The sequence below is a fragment of the Suricata suricatta genome, chromosome 8, assembly GCF_006229205.1.
Source record: "Suricata suricatta isolate VVHF042 chromosome 8, meerkat_22Aug2017_6uvM2_HiC, whole genome shotgun sequence".
Classification (NCBI taxonomy): domain Eukaryota; kingdom Metazoa; phylum Chordata; class Mammalia; order Carnivora; family Herpestidae; genus Suricata; species Suricata suricatta.
The window spans coordinates 78,490,922-78,507,238 of record NC_043707.1 but is presented as its reverse complement, the minus strand read 5'-3'; the positions used below and the strand labels follow the sequence as shown (position 1 = coordinate 78,507,238).

At 38.9% G+C, this 16,317-nt stretch overlaps 1 pseudogene; it reads right to left on the bottom strand.

The window, feature by feature from the left end:
• Window positions 1–6,042, bottom strand: part of LOC115297653 — a 25,913-nt pseudogene extending 19,871 nt beyond the window's left edge.
• Between the last annotated feature and the right edge of the window lie 10,275 nt (window positions 6,043–16,317).

Sequence of the window (16,317 nt, the reverse complement as noted above, 5' to 3'; positions counted from 1 at the left end):
TAGGTCTAGCAGGAAAACAGGAGAGACCTAATGGAGAACCAGGGGGAACGGAGGAGGGAGAGAGAGTTGGGGAGAGAGAGGGATGCAGAACTTGAGAGACTATTGAAAGCTGAGAATGAACTGAGGGTTGGGGGGGAGGGGGGAGGGGGGAAGACAGGTGGTGGTGATGGTGGAGGGCACTTGAGGGGAAGAGCACTGGGTATTGTATGGAAAACAATTTGACAATAAAATATTATGGAGAAAAAAAAAGAATTATCCATCATGATCAAGTGGGATTCATTCCTGGGTTACAGGGCTGGTTCAATATTCGCAAATCCATCAATGTGATCCATCATATTAACAAAAGAAGGGAAAAAAACCATATGATCCTGTCGATAGATGCAGAAAAAGCATTTGACAAAATATAGCACCCTTTCTTAATAAAAACCCTTGAGAAAGTCGGAATAGAAGGAACTTACCTAAACATTATAAAAGCAGTTTATGAAAAGCCCACAGCCAAGATTATCCTCAATGGGGAAAAACTGAGAGGTTTCTCCCTGAGATCAGGAACACGACAGGGGTGCCCACTGTCACCACTGCTGTTTAACATAGTGCTGGAAGTCCTAGCATCAGCAATTAGACAACAAAAGGAAAGAAAAGGCATCAGAATTGGCAAGGAAGAAGTCAAACTTTCACTTTTCGCAGATGACATGATACTCTACGTGGAAAACCCAAGTGACTCCACCAGAAGCCTTCTAGAACTGATTAATGAATTCAGTAAAATTGCAGGATACAAAATCAATGTACAGAAATCAGTTGCATTCCTATACACCAAAAATGAAGCAGCCGAAAGAGAAATCAAGAAACTGATCCCATTTATGATTGCACGAAAAAGTATCAAATACCTAGGAGTAAACCTAACCAAGAATGTATATTTTATATAAGAGTTCTAGTTACTAGGGCGACTGCGTGGCTCAGTAAAGCATCTGACTTCTTCTTCTTCTTCTTTTTAATGTTTATTTATTTTTGAGAGACAGGGAGAAACAGAGCATGAGCGGGTAAGGGGCAGAGAGAGAGACACAGAATCCCAAGCAGGCTCTAGGCTCTGAGCAGTCAGCACAGAGACCAATGCAGGGCTCAAACCCACGAACTGAGAGATCCTGACCTGAGCTGAAGTTGGCACCTAACCAACTGAGCCACCCAGGTTCCCCAAGCATCTGACTCTTGATGTCAACTTAGGTCATGATCTCACGGTTCATGGGTTTGAGCCCTGCATCAGGCTCTGTGCTGGGAGTGAGGAGCCTGCTTAGGATTCTCTGTCTCCCTCTCTTCTGCCCCTTCCCCTCTTGACCTTTCTCAAAAATAAATAAACATTAAAAAAAAAAAAAGGAGTTCCAGCGACTTCTCTCCATCTCTTGCTGTCATCAGTCTTTTAATTTTTTTTTGGTTGTTCTAGTATATTGTTTCATTGTCATTTAATTTTCACCTCTGTAATGACTAACTGAAAATCTTTTCATGTGATGATTTGCCACTCATATATCTTCTTTTGTGAAGTGCCTATTAAAATATTTTGTCCATATTTTCTCAGACCGTTTATTTCCTTATGATTGAGTTTTGAAAATTCTTCGCATATGCTAGTTATAAGACCTTTATCAAACATGTGACTTGCAAATATTTTCTCTTAGTCTTCTTTTTGATCTGTGGGTTATTTGGGAGAGTATTACTTCATTTTCAAATATTTGGGGATTTTCCAGTTATCGTTTATTAATTTATAATTTATTTCCTTTGTGATCAGAGAATATACTTTGTATGGTTTGAATAATTTTACATTTATTGTGGCCTGTTTTATGACCCAGAATATGGGCCACATCTCAAAACTTGCCCTCTTGAAAAGAATTTTCTGCTGTTAGGTGGAGTATTCTATAAATGTCAATTAGAACAAATTGGTTGACAGTTTTATTAGTTTCTTACGGTGACTGTAACAAACTGCCACAAACTGAGTGCCTTAAAACAGTAGAATCTTATCACTTTGGAGTTCTGGGGGCTGGAAATCAGAAATGAGAGTGTTAGCAGGGCTGTGCTACCTCTAGAGGCTCTTGGGGAGGGCCTTCCCTTGCCTCTTTTAAGCTTCTGGTGGTTGTTGGCAATACTTGGTATTCCTTGCCTTGAAGATGTATCACTGCAATCTCTGCTGTCATGGTGTCACATGGTCTTCTTCCTGGGTCCAAATGTCCCTCTTTTCCTAAGACACCATTCGTTGGATTAGGATACATCACTCCCCACCCTCCAAATTCAGTACAGCCTTACCTTAACTTGATTACATCTATAAAGATATTATTTCCAAATAAGGTCACATTCACAGGTACCAGGGATTATGGCCTGAACGTATCTTTTTGGTGGCTACAATTCGATCCAAAACAATAGTATTCTTTATGGCTTCCATATTACTGATTTTTCTGTGTACCTCCTTTATCAATTATTGAGAGAGGGATATTGGAATCTTTCACTATAAGTTATAAACTTTTATGTCATAAACTTTTATGATTATTATGTCCTTTAAGGAACTGAAGTATTTATCATTATGAAATGACACTCTTTGTCTCTGGTAACATTCTTTACCCTCGATTTTACTTTGTTTGATGTTATTCTAGCCAGTGAAGCTTTATTTTGATTAGTGTTAACATTATATATTTTCTCTCATCTTTTTAACTTATTTATGTCTTTATGTTTAAAGTGAATTTTTAGAAGGCAATATATAATTGGGTTTTATGTTTTTAGTCCAAATCTCAAGTTCACTTATCTTTTCTCCTAGAATGTGCAATCTGCTATTAATCTCATCCAGTGTTTTTTCTTAAAGATATTATAGTTTTCATCTCTAGAGTTCAATTTGCATCTTTAAAAAATACATCTTCCATCTCTCTACTTAATATGCTGTCTTTCCTCTAAATATTTGACATGATATATAGTTATAAGAAATTTTCAAATGTATTTCTCTACTAATTTTACTATGTGTTTAAATTCTGTATCAGTCTTGATTATTTTTCTCCTTTTTATAGGCTATATTTTCTTTTGTTCCCCACGTATATTTATTTTTGAAAGACAGAGACAGAATATGAGTTGAGGAGGGGCAGAGAGAGAGGGAGACAACAGAATTTGAAGCAGGCTCCAGGCTCTGAGCTGTCAGCACAGAGCCTGAGGCAGGGCTTGAACCCACAAGCTGACCTGAATTCAAGTCAGAAGCTTAACTGCACCCCTAGGCACCCCTAGGCACCCCTAGGCTATATTTTCTTACTTTATTTTGCATGCCAGGTAATTATTGATTGGATGGCAGTCATTGTGTTTTAACTTCTTGGATATGAGATATTTTTGTAGTCTTATAAATATTCCTGAACACTGTCTATGTGTCTGTTTGTTCTGCAGTTAAATTTCATAGAAACACTTTGATCCTTGTGAGTCTTGCTTTTAATCTTTGTTACACAGGACCAGAGTAGAATTCAGTCTAGAGTTAAATTTTTCCCACTACTGAGGCAAGACCTTTCTGACTAGTCTACCTGATGCCCTATGAAATATGAGGGTTTTGTTTTTAAAGTGTGGCTGGTGAAGAGAAGCACTATTCCTGGTCAGGTGTAAGCACAGGTATTGTTTCTATGATGGTTTATGTTATGTATCACTTGGCTGGGCCATGGTGCTCAGATATTTGGTCAAGGATTATTCAGAATGTTTCTGTGAAGTTGGTGTTTGGATGAGATTAGCATTTAAGTTGGTAGACTTTAAGTAAACCAAATAGTTCTCCAGTCAGTTGAAGGCCTTAATAAAACAAAGACTGACTTCTAGAACAAGAAGGGATTTTGCCAGCAGATTTCCTTGTGACTCAAACTGCAACTCTTCCCTGGTTCTCCAGCTTGCTGGCCTACCCCGGAGACTTTAGATTTACCAAGCTTCTACAACTGCATGAGCCAATTCCTTAAAGTAAACCTATCACTCTATATATTCATGTCCTGTTGGTTCTGCTTCTTTTGAGTACTCTAACAGTTACCTCTAATAATTCCCAGTGTGTCTTTTTTCAGGTTTAGGTGGTTTCCTCACACACATGTTCTGATCAGTACTCAGCTAAATATTTGAGGAGAACCCTCTTTAGATGTCCAGAATTATTAATCTGCTTAGCTCTCTTTCTCTGGCACTGTCTTTTGTTGGGTCTCCTTGACTTGATCTGCCTAGGCTTCCAGCTCTGTCTTACCACCTCAGGAAATCTGCCAGGCTTCACCTTTCTTGAGTGTCTGGAAACTCTCTTGAGGCAAGAAGCTGGGGCGGTGGCTGGGCTCACCTTGTTTCTTTCCCATCTTTTAGGAATCAGTGTCCCTCATTGCCTGGTGTCCAGTATATTGAAAACTGTTGTTTAATATATTTATCTGGGATTTTAGTTGTTTCAGATGGGTCCTGTTAGTTGTTTCAGTAACCTGGTCCTGTTACTTCATTGACCAGAAGTTAAAGTTATTGTATCATTTTGCATCTTTCTCCTCTTACTGATCTGGCTTCCTGTCTTTCTATGCTAGATTTCTATTACTTATTGCTTTTGCCTATTTGTTTTAGTTTCCTTGAAGCTGTGATTTACCAATCCCTTCTTTTGTCTTTCTATATGCATCGTTTGCAGATAGCTTACAGGTGAGTAGCTATTGTGTTAAATGCCCTCCTCTGAACTGTGCTACTTGGACATTGTTGAACAGCTTCTGAGATACAAAACAAGAGTAACTGAGATTGCCCCATCTGCAATGAGATGCTAGACAGTTTATCTGAGAAGAGTATTAGACATGACAGGACCTATGCAGAGCAAAGCCTGTTTTTATTTTATAGAAAGAAAATAGTAAACAAGTAATTAAAGTTACCTTTGTCACATTTCGTGTTTTCCTACCATACAAGAGTGTAAGCCCCTGGAGAGCAGAGACAGTATCTTATTGTCATTGCATTCTCGTTATCTAATGTAATACCTGGTACTTAATATCTATTCTCGTATCTATGGAATGAATGAGCATATATCCTCTGCTCCCAAGAGGTCCTATCACTGTCATCCCTGTGGTGAACAAAGCTCAACAAAGTCCTTCTTGTCCTCAGCTGTTCTTATAATTACATGCCATTCTTGTTTTTCGTGACTGTTTATACTATAAATTTCACCTTAGGAAATGGTTATTTTGGGACTCTTCCACCACCTAAAAGAAACCAGGGGTTAAGACATTTAGCCCTGAAGCAGTTATCCAATGTGTGCTGGACTATGTCTTTGCAGAACTGTCAAATGGTTGTGGTCCTACTGTCCTTGTAGAGTGCTATTCTATGCTGATTTGTAGTTTCTAAGCAACATTGTTAGGCTTATGGGTTTCCATCTCCACTTAACAAATGGTAAAAACAATGTGTGGGATAAACGTTAGCCTAAATTTGTTCTTAGTAGACAGGAATAGACTCTGATTCTAAACACCTTAGGCATAGCCTTAAAGAGACTTAAAATAATGCTTTGACAAATAGGAACTGTGGCCATTGAGGAAAGTTATCCTTTTAAATGTTTTCTTAATATTAATATTCTTGACCCAAACTAACTCACGTTATTTGTAAAGCACTCAACACACTGTCTGGCACAGAATGAGTGTCCAATAAATGTTAGCTATTATCATTGTTGTTGCAAAAGTATTTTCCTTTTCATTTTTCTTTTCTAGGTTTGTTTCTGCCATGGTTCTTTGATATCACATTGTATGCAAAAATCTGTGAAAGAATAGTTTGCTTGCACTTTTTATTTCATGCATTAAGTTCCCATATTGATGTTTTCTAGTGTGAAGGTTTGTGTAACTATGGCTAAAGTTAATATTGCAGCTCCTTCTCTTACACACTTTGTACCATCTCTATCCCAAGTCATTCCTATCTCTTTTGTTTCTCTCAACATGGTAAATCAGTTGCGGTAGCTTCCTCAGGTGCTGGTAGCCTACCTGAAATGAGATATTGAAGGTCGAGGGAAAGAAACCATTATCTTACAGCAGGCATGCCATCACTAGCAGTTGGCAGGTGTGCATTTTGCCCCATGGCTGTTGAAAATCCTCCTGGGGTTCTTGGTGAAGGCTCTCAGTGGCAGCGACAACTCTCGGAAGTTCGCCTGTTTTGTTGCTTCAGGTGTCATTGGACTCCCTGCACTTGGAGATGTCCAGAATTGACATCTGCTCCTCAGCCTTCCAATAGTGGTAAAAACCTCTATTTCCCTATGTTAATCTTTTTATTACTTAAAAATCAAGTGTGGCTTCTGTTTTTATGCCCAAATTCTGCATGAAAAACGATAGTAAAGATCCCCAGCATTTTGAAAACATTTTTAATAGTCCTGGAGATGTTACAATCAATGGGATATTCATTTCTTTGACAACTAGGAGGATCCAAATTGACAGCCTCTGGTTATGATGGACTGTGATGAAGGACAAGGTATTTCATGTAGGTTCAAGGTTACATAGGTTTGGGATATAAAGCGTCCTGAGCCTTGGAACCTACTTATTCAGAGTTAGGTCCTGCCTCTTTCTTTCTCCAGAAAATTTAATTCCAACTGTAGGGAACATTTATTTTTGAGAATGATTAATCCTCACACTGTCTTTCCACATGAATGGAGATTATGCAATAATTTTTAAAAACTTAAAAAAATGTTTTTACTTATTTTTGAGAGACAGAGACAGAGTACAAGTCGGGGAGGAGCAGAGAGAGAGAGACACACACACAGAATCTGAAGTAGGCTCCAGGCTCTGAGCTGTCAGCACAGAGCCTGATGCGGGGCTTGAACTCATGAGCTGTGAGATCATGATCTGAGCCAAAGTCAGATGCCTTACTGTCGGAGCCACCCGGGCATCCCAAGATTATGCAATAATTTTTGACTACTATAGCATATTATAGATAAAGAAAAAGCATTTCACTTTGAAAAACAGAAATGGAATATAAATTAAAATAATTTGAATTAAAATGATGGAGCCAGGCTTTAAAACACGGCAATGTTCAGGTGCAAAATATGTAGAGGAAATGCAAAGCTAGAGTGGCAAGGGGGTTACGAAGCTGAAGTAGAACTTGGGGTTCGTAGATCCAGATAAAGTGCATTTGGGCCAGGGTCTGGAACTTTAACACTCATACAAATGAGTGATGAGGAGATGAGGTCTCAGGACTGTAGGAGGCAGTGGAACTGAGCCCTCTGCGTGGAGCCAGAAGCCTTGTGGAACTGTGCCCAACCCAGTGAATGGTACTAGACAAATGTGGCTCACCAGCCCAGGAAAGCTGGAAGTAGCGTTCTGATATATTATTCTTGTGGCATGCCAACTTGAAAAATTAACATATATTTACTAACTGAATTTCAGCAGATACAAATGGGAAATTGTTCTCTAGAGATGGCCAGAGATCATTCATGGGGATCCCACAGAAACGATGCTGATGCAGATAAAAAAACATTGCAAATTCCACAAGGAAAGGAATCACACCCGAGGAGCCAGCAGATACAACTAACAGGAGAACCGATACCACAAGAACTGGTTTTAGAACTATCTAAAATAGATTTTACATATAGTATATCTAACATTATTCAGGAGAGGAAACAAGGAACAAAGCTGATAGAAGAATAAGAGTATGAAAAATGAACTAGGAGATTAGAAAAAGAACTAAGTAGTACATGTGGAAATATAAGAGACATTGGAATGAAAACTTAATAGGTTAAACAATAGATTAGACATAGTTGAATATAACAATAAATTGGAAGATGGATTTGAGAAAATCAATACAGTGTACAGAGAAGAGAGAAAATCTGAAAGCAATTAGACTGAAAACTTTCTACATATATTTAATAGGATCAAGAAGAACAGAAGAAATGAGGAAGAAGGAATATCCAAAGAGAAATGGCTGATAAATTTTAGAACTGAAAAAAGAATAAATTTTCAGATCAAAGGAGACTATCAGTCTGGGTCAAGAGAAACAAAGCCAAATTTCTATCTAGAACCTTTGTGGAGCATCTGTAAATCAAGGACAAATAAAAATCTTAAAGGTTTCTAGAGAGAAGAAGCAGAGTACTTATAAAGTATATGTGTTGCTGAAGTGAGCACAAGAGTACTTATTAAGGACAATTGAACTGATAGTGACTTCTTATCAGCATTAATAAATCGCAGAAGGAAATGGAATGTCATCTTTAAAATGCTAGTGGAAGGTAACTTAATAGATGCCAACCTAGGATTCCATATATTCAGCTAAACTGACAGATTGTTGGAGAGTACTTGTCTCAAAACCTTGATCGAAAAATTAAATTAAAACATTTAAATTTCATGTTTTTTTTTCTGGAAATTTGTTTAGCTAAGGAGTACCAACAAGTGGTACTTAGGTGTTTCTTATTTACTGGTAATCCCCAGGGAATCACATGAACGTAAGAGGATGAATAGAGGGAATTCCTTATAATAATGCACATTGTCTTTACTGTAGACAGAGGGGCAGATTTTTTTAATAGAGAGAAAAGTAGAATTTTAATCTTGTATCAATGTATTTTTAAAATTTATTGTTTTAGTCTGTCCTAACCATACATAAATTTTTTCCCCATAGATTTTCCTTAATGAAACTTCTACAACTTTCCTCTGCACTTAGACTTTGTCCCAAGCTATTTTATTACCTGAAACAACTAGTCTCATTTAGGACAAAATTACTTTCTTTTACCTTCAACAAAAATGTATTTCCATTCTTCTTCTTTTTTCCCTTCTATTTTTCCTTCTATCCTTTTTTTCTTTTATAGTTTATTGTCAAGTTGGTTTCCATATAACATCCCAGTGCTCATCCCCGCAAGTGCCCTCCTCCATACCCATCACTCCCCTTCTCCTCTCCCCCTCCCCCATCAGCCCTAAGCTTGTTCTCAGCATTCAAGAGTTTCTCATGATTTGCCTCCCTCCCTTTCCCCACCTATTTTTTCCAGAGGGGCAGATTATATACATAGGGAAAACCACTAGACTTCTTTTGTCTAGATTTGGGCTATATTGACTCTGGGGCTTAATATTTGTCATTGGAGGTATATGTGTAGGCTTTTGAGCCAATACTTAATCACTAGATGATCAGGAAGTACAGAAAGGCACAATTGCTCCTCATAGTGATAGAGAGACCCCCAAAATCCAGGTGTGAGCTGTCAAAGCCTACCATGAATGGTTCTAAAATATTCCCGATGATGACATTCTGGTTGGAACAAATCAGATTAAGAGAAATATTTTGTTGAGTGATTACTATAACTTACAGTTTACTCAGAACTGGGCCAGGTGGAGAATTGGAGGAGGTATTCTAGAACAAGACCAATTCTCAAGGGTTAGAAGATGAGGTTATCCAAAAGGAGAGAGAGTGTCTCAGTCTGGAGGTTTGTTGGAGACAAGGGAGCAAGATTAGAAACTAGGATGTAACCAACAAGACAGCACTGTGAAGGGTTTTAACTTTTATACTTTCCCTTTAGATTTTAATGGAAGTCTTATTTATCATGTGGTTAAAAGACATTCTACCTCCACATTATAATTTCCTTTGGCTATACTTAACCTGCTAGTAAAGTCTGATCTATTGGTACAGTGAAGAATCCAGGGATGGGGCAATAAAAGAGTGTGGGTCCTGCCCCACAGTCATCTCTGTCCTGAGACCCACCAGAACCAGTAGCATCCTATCTAGGAGGCCTTTGATCCAGCAATGGTTCATGGGACTTAGAGTAGAGCAGGGGAGCAACTGCTGTGAGCAGGGATGATTGCTAAGTGGATGGCTCAACTCACAGGTGGAGGAAAGCAGCGCTGAAGAGACTCTGAATTCTTAGAATGATAATTTTTTTTATTTTTAAAAAGTAAAAAAACAAAACCAAAACCAAAAAACAACCAAAACACAGCCAACAATAAAAAGCACCTTACAATCTTATCACCTTAACGTAGCTTTCCTTGTATATGCATATTGTCTTCCACTTCTGGACCACTTGCACATGTATTCCTAATAAGATTAATCATATTGTTCATGCCATTTTGTCTTTTGTGTGAACTTAAGTTTTGAAATTTTAGCTCTATCGGTTAGGAGCAGTGTGACATTGGACAAAATATATAAGCTCTTTGAGTCTCTGTTTCCTTTTTTTGTAAAATTGGAGTAAGAAGAGATCCCATAAAAATATTTTAAGGAGGGGCTAATTGTTGGCGTAGGAAGGTAAACAAATGCAAGTCCGGTCTGATGGGCTTGCAGACTTGTAAAAGGGCTACACCTGCAAAGAGGCTCTGGAATAGAGGCTCATGGTCCACTGCGTGTCTGCATCCCGGGGATTTGATGGAATTCATTGATCAGGGAACCTTCCCTGAGGTAGTAAAGCTTCAGCTGAAATCTGAAGGGTGGGAGCAGTTAGACAAAGAGGTGAAGAAGAATGTGGGCCAGCATATGTGAAGGGGCTGTGGTGTGTGTGTGGGAGCAGGCAGTGTCCAGGTGGCTCTGAGGTCACTGTGCTTAGACAGTAGGGAGAGTGTGTGTGAGAGAAGCAGACTGGTGTGGCATGGTGGGGCCAAAAAGAACAGAGTCTGGCAAGAACAGCCTGACTAAGGAAAATGGATTGAAGGGCCAGAGTGGGAGTAGGCAGACCAGTGAGGAGCTACTGCTGCACTCTCTAGCCAGAAGACATGGTGCTAGGATACAAATGGTAGAGATAGAGAGGAGTGAATAGATATAAGAGAGATTTTGGAAGTAAGACTTCAGGAGTTGATGGTGGATTGATTAGAGAGGATGAAGGGTAACAGTTTTATGAAATCTTCTTGCGAGGGATCAGATTTTTAAAAAATATTTATTTACTTATTTTGGAGGGTGGGACAGAGAGAGAGAAAGAGGGAGGGACAGAGAGAGAGAGAGAGAGAGAGAGAGAGAGAGAGAGAGAGAGAGAGAGAGAGAGAGAGAGAATGAATCCCAAGCAGGCTCTGTGGTATCAGCACAGAGCCTGATGTGGGGCTCGATCCCACAACTGTGAGATCATGACCTGAGCCAAAATCAAGAGTCCAATGCTTAACTGACTGAGCCACCCAGGCACCTCAGGAATCAAATGGTTCTAAAATGGCAGACATAGTTGTACAAACTAAACAATAAATACATTTTCCTTTGAAAAAGGTGGCTTTGGGAAACAATGCATTGAATGTGTGTAGACATTAAGTTTTCTGACATCGTTGCAAAATCGATATTAAGAACACATCAAGCCATAGCTTCAGAACATATAAAGTACCACATTGAAAAGTCACATGTAAACTCAAAGCAGTTATTATGGTCAGAATTATTAAGATTTAGCAAATGATAATTTATAGGGATGTGAAAAATGAATAGAAATGAGACTTGTGAAAATATTTGATTTAAATAAAAAACACCTTAATTGGTGTAGGACTAGAAGGGATGGCTTCTTTAGAGCCAGTCACAATGTAATGGAGAAGATGTGTTTGGGGATAGCATTTTATTTTAATAGAGGACTAGCTTGGTAAGAGACATAGGGATATTATGTATTTTGGCTCAGCAAAATTTTGGGGTGGAGGTTAGGTATGACTTTAATTCACCTGATATAACTGAACTTGGCATGAAGTAATTTCCAACCCAGACCGAGAGATTTACTCAAAAGATAAAATGCAGTATAATTTTCTTTATAAAATGATTCACAACTTCCTTGAAAATACCAAGTTCTCCAGTTGCCTTTAACATAGGCTATTTATGAAAACAAATATTTTACACACATTTCAGGGACGTTCTGTAATGTAAGCCTTGTGGTTCTGGATACCATCAATATGCTAATGATGCCTACATTGAAATCTCTAGCCCAAATAACTCCCCTTATTTTGACACCTGTGTATCCATTTCTTAGCAAATATTTTCTAGTTCCTACTAAGTTGCTGGACACTATACAGATTGTGGACAAACAGTGATGAACAAAATAGCAGGGTTCCTATTCTCATGGGGTGAATGTAGGAGTGAGTTAAGCAAGTAATCTCACACAGGAATGTATCTTTCTTCAGAGTGGCCAGTGCTTCGGTGGAAGAGAGATGAGTAGGGCAAGACAGAAGTGTAGGAGATGGCTTCACACCCAGTGACCAGGAAAGGCCTTGCCAAGGAAGTAACACTCTTAGGCTGTGATCTGGAGATTGAGGAGGCAGCCAAGTGAGGAGTATTTTTGGGAGACTGAGGCTGTTGGAGTGAAAGAGCTGGCACATTTGAGGGACCAAAGGAAGGTCAGTGTGGCTGGAATGTTTGAGTAAGTAGACTTGTGGATATTTTTTAAAATACTTGTGGGGAAGAGCACTGGGTCTTATATGGAAACCAACTGGACAATAAACTATTAAAAAAAAGCCACTGAGTTGAAAAAAAAAAGGAAATAAATACTGGCAATAAATCAAAGCAGTCAGATAGCTGGGAGGGGGTGTTGGGGAGAAGAGGCAAATCAAAGGTGACTTGATGCTACATTAGGGAACCCAGATTTATATATTGAAACATTTTCCCTCCCAAGTAAATTTTGTCTGCACCGCTATCTGTCACTTGATCAAGGAAATAGTTAAATACTTTTTCTAGGTAAGTATTCGAAGATTATCTGAAAGTGAAAATGCTTTCTCTGATAATCTTGCTCAGTCATCTGACTGTAAGAGAACATTTTGTGTTGCACAATTACGTGCATGCTAGTCACTTCTGGCCTGGGTTATTTAATATTCCCAACTAATGAGACAGTTTGTGTGCTTGAAAAAGCAGAGTGGGAAAAACGATTACAATTTTATAATTAACTTAGTTTTTATGTAGTGTTCTCTTTGTTCACATAGCGTTATGGTTTAAAAAGAATCAGAGGTTCTTATTTTTGAAGGCCAGTCTGATTTTCCTAATTTTTAAAAATCTCACTATGATTCAGTAACATGTTGCACTGTCATTAATCCAGTTCATCCAGAGATATGTTTTGTATTGCTATGCCTATCTTAACTGTCATCAAATTCCTTTGACCTAAGGATTTCCCCCCTTATTTACCAAGCCTTACTCTTTTCTTAGTCTTAGTGTCTTCTATTTTGAAGATATGTTTTTCCTTGTTTCAAGAATATTTTGTATACTTGGTAGAGCTCAGTTTTTATGACCACTGTATTATGACTCAGTGATATAGTAGAAACAGCATTGGTGTTGGTTTTGAAGTTGGACAGACATGGGTGTGAGTCCTAACCCTGCTACCTACTTAGCTATGTTATCTTTCATTAGTTACATAAAATTTCAAATCTTACTTTTCTCATTTGTAGAATGGGGATAATAATCTCTTCTTCATAGAACTCATAGAATGAGGTTAAATGGGATGTGTGTAAGGTGTAGCACGGTGCCTATCACTTGGAAGGTGCTCAACTGTGTATGTGGTCTTTGGAAGATCAGATAGCACCACTTAGAACTGTATTTCAAATAGTGGAGATAGATTTGCACTGGTTCATCTGTGTTCTTCTACCTTTGTGTCCAAGGACACATTCATTTCTTTCTTGGGATAGAAGGAAGGGTTGCTAGGTAGCACAAGGCTGGCTGTGGCCAGGAGGGAGCTACAGAATGTCACACTATCTTTTCACACTATCTTTAAAATTTTTTATCTTATTTTGTTCTTTCCAGTTTAGCTTATTTATTTATTTATTTATTATAATTTTGGTGATTCATTGCTTACATATAACACCCAGTGCTCATCCCAACAAGTGCCCTCCTCAATGCCCATCACCCATTTTCCTCTCGTCTCTCCCCCACTCCCCTCATCAATCCTCAGTTTGTTCTCTGTATTTAAGAGTCTCTCATTTGCCTCCCTCCCTCTCTGTAACTATTTTTTTCCTCTTCCCTTCACTGATGGTCTTTTGTTAAGTTTCTCAAGTTCCGCATTTGAGTGAAAGCATATGATATCTGTCTTTCTCTGACTGACTTATTTCACTCGGCATAATACCTTCCAGTTCCATCCACATTGTTGCAAATAGCATGATTTCATTCTTCCTCATTGCCAAGTAGTATTCCATTGTATATATAAACCACACCTTCTTTATCCATTCATCAGTTGATCGACATTTAGGCTCTTTCCTTGATTTGGAATTGTTGAATGCGCACCTATAAACATTGGGGTACACATGTCCTATGCATCAGCACTCCTGTGTCCCTTGGGTAAATTCCTAGTAGTGTTATTACTGGGTGATAGGGTAGTTCTATTTTTAAATTTTTGAGGAAACTCCACTAATGTTTATTTATTCTTGAGAGACATAGAGGGGCAGAGAGAGAGAGGGAGACATAGAATCTGAAGCAGGCTCCAGTCTCTGAGTTGTTAGCACACAGCCTGATGTGGAGCTCCAACTCACCAACCGTAAGATCATTACCTAAGCCGAAGTTGGATGCTTAACAATCTGAGCCACCCAGGTGCCCCCAACAAGTGTTCTTCTTAGTGTCCCTTACCCCTTTAGCCATTCTCCCCACCCAGCACCCTGCCAGCAAACCTCAGTTTGTTCTTTGTATCTAAGAGTCTCTTATGGTTTGTCTCTTTCTGTGTTTATATTATTTTTGCTTCCTTTATGTTCATCTGTTCTGTGTCTTAAATTCCACATATGAGTAAAATCATATGATATTTTTCTCTGACTGACTGATTTCACTTAGCATAATACAGTCTAGTTCCATCCCCATTGGTGCAAATGGCAAGATTTCACACTATCTTGATCCAAAGGCTCTGGAGCTGGGGTGGGCAACTAAGGAAGTCTGGGACAGCATTTAAGTAAAAGGTCCCAACCTTGGGAAAGAAAGTGTGGTTAGGAGCTAAATTCAGAAGTTCAATTCAGGGCTATTGTCAAGAAGTCAGGTCATCCATTCAAAAAACCTTGATTGAGAAACTGTCACATGTTAAGCACTGAGTTCACCAAAATGAACAAAGTCCAATGCTCCATTGTCTTGTGAGGTGCAAGGGGAGCCCCACAAGTACATTACAGTGCAGAAAGTGCAGTTATAGTGGTGCTAAGCAGGGACAGGGTGCAGGGTCTGAGACTATGAATGAGAGAGGATCAATCCATATTTCTGGGAGAGAGCTGGGAGACAAAGGGTTTCAGGTACCCACACCTGAGCCAAGAATGAAATCAGTAATTTAACAATAACAAGGATAGGAGGGTAAGTTATGGGTCGTTAGTGACGAATAGGTTCTGATTTGCTGTGTTTCTGGTCCTTAAAGGGGCTACACAAAGATCCAAGCAAGCAAGACAATGAGATTGGCTCTGATGGTACTTGTGAGATGCTCCCTAGAGGGTCCAATACTACTCAAAGAACAGAGAGTTGCTGCCTGACCTTGTTTTCATCAACTTGAGGTAGAAATGTTTTAAATGGCTGTAGTGACCTGAAATAGTTCATATGTTGCCGGAGTCCAGCTCCAGCTGGTCCAGGGTCCCCTGAAGGAGAGACGGCATTGGCGAAAAATGAATTGAGAGAGAGCCCCGGGTTTCTTTCTTGGTCACCAGCTGGGCATCATCTCTGCCCTGTCTGGTTTTGTGTCTTTATTTATAGATTTAAGTGTTATCATGACATCAAAAAGTGGAAATTTTACAAATAATTCTCAGTGATAAGATGCTTTGAAAAGGGTGCAGAAACAGGTTTTACAGAGGCATTTTTGCAAAACTACTCTAATTACAATGAGGTAACTTACACATCATAGGATAACAGGATATTCTCAGTGAAAAGCAGATAATGCACACATTTGTTTGAACAGGTAGTAAATCTTACAACTAAGAAGATAGCAGGGAGTTTTCAGTGAGAAGCAGATAGCAAACACATTTGTTTATAACAATAACGCTAAGATTCAGGCATAAACAAGGCTAGGAGTCATTGTGTTCTGGCTCACCAGAGGAAGAATGTATTTGTGCTGGTTAGTAAATAAACCTCTTGTCAACCTTGTTCTTTGATATTGAAGGTGTAAGCCATAGACACCCTAGACGTGCCAGCCTTTGCATAGGGGTTTAAGTTGTAACTACTCTTACCCATCCTCATAATGGGCACCAATTAGCATAAGTATGCGCAGTAACTTATGCCTGGCTCTTGTTTCTTATTCCTAAGTTAGGATCTTTTTCTTCAGGCCAGAATTAATAGTAAATCCTGTGTTCTTTAACCCCCTTCATTATCTATGTCTTAAGTTTGTGAGGCTCATTAGAGTGCCTTTCTACAAACATCTGCAGTGCTTTGTTTAAATTCCTCGTTATAGAGGTGGGAATATGCTTCTTCCCATGAGGTATCTGTGTGGGGAATATCGGTCTGACTTGGAACATTGTGAAGCCTAATCAATAGCAATAGGCTTAATTTCACACGAGCAATAGTAGCAGAAGGAGA